This window comes from Sinocyclocheilus anshuiensis, unplaced genomic scaffold (assembly GCF_001515605.1).
Source record: "Sinocyclocheilus anshuiensis isolate Anshui unplaced genomic scaffold, SAMN03320099.WGS_v1.1 scaffold308, whole genome shotgun sequence".
NCBI classification, from domain to species: Eukaryota; Metazoa; Chordata; class Actinopteri; order Cypriniformes; family Cyprinidae; genus Sinocyclocheilus; species Sinocyclocheilus anshuiensis.
The window spans coordinates 1,634,300-1,635,844 of NW_015558619.1; positions in this window are offsets into that span (position 1 = coordinate 1,634,300).

Genomic DNA, 1,545 nt, shown 5'->3' on the forward strand with positions numbered 1-1,545 from the left:
TCTCTCTCTCTCTCTCTCTCTCTCTCTTATGCTCACTTATGCATGAGCTGTGTCTCAAACGCTTCGTTCAGTGTGACATTTTAAAGCCATGTGAGCTAACGAGCCAGAAACACCTAATGTGACCTGGAGTGTTTGTACAGATGTGTCTGTGATTCATCAGAGCAAGCGTCTGCATCTGCATTCAGGTGCTGCAGGATCTCACTGCATCTAGTGCATTGATTTTATGGGGGAATTTATTTTATTTGTTTAGTAAATAAATTTTATTGGGGGAGTTATTTATTAATTTATTTATTTACTACTTTTATTTTATTGGGGGGAATCAATTAGTCCATTTATATCATTTATATGTTTACAATTTATGAGGGGTGGGGGTGGGGTAATAAAATGTATTTTATTGGGGGATTTATTTTTATTTATTTATTTACTTACTAACTGCATTTATTTTATTGGGATTTAATGAGTACATTTATTTCATTTATTTGTTTACAATATATATTTATTGGAGGGGGGTTTATTAATATTATTTTATTGGGGGGGTTATATGTATTTATTAAATAAATTTTATTTAATAAGTTTATTGGGGGATTTATTTGCTACATTTGCTTTATAGAAGATTTATTTAGGTTAGGGTATGGATTAATTAATTACTTAATACATTTATTTATTTAGTACATACGTTTTTGGGGGTATTTATTTACTACATTCATTCATGTTTTGAGGACAAATATTCTTGATTTTAAATTCATGATCTTCTCTCAAAAGGCAAAAACAAAGGAATACTGCAGGCATCATGTTGAGAGCGTTTAAAACTGTTGTTTGAAGGATCATGATTGTGAAACTGCTTGTGTGGCACAAAAACTGTGTGGAATGTTTTGGCACCAATACAAAACCTGCATTAATCATGCTTTATATACTGTACACACCATGATACTGCTACCATGGGTGTCCTGCATTAGTGATTTTACTATAGTACCCAGTACATTTTACCACAGTTATGCAAGTAAAGCCTGACTGAAACAGAGTGACATGTTGAACTGTTTCTGTTGTGTAAGTGTGTATTTGATGAGACTGATGACTCACGACTCTCTCTCTCTCTGCAGTGCAGTGGGTGGATCTGGAATGCAGCTGCGCATTAATAATCGCGATATTGTTTTCTTTATTTGCTGATTAGTATTAAATATCATGAGAATGGAGCTCTGAATCGAAGCTGCGATTCATCGCGGAAGGTTCACAGGCCAATCAGCTTTAAGCTTTTTCAATCAGCTTTTTATTTTCATGTATTTTTTTAGGCAAAACACTGCATGCAAAAAAATAATAATTCGCCTGATTTATATCATATTCGATTCTTAATTTATATATATATATATATATATATATATATATATATACAGGTGCATCTAAAAAAAATTGAATATCATGAATATTTTCTATAAATTATTTCAAAAAGTGAAACTTTAATATATTCTAGATTCATTACATGTAAAGTAAAACCTTTCAAAAGTTTTGTTTTAATTTTGATGATTAGAGCTTACAGCTCATGAAAGT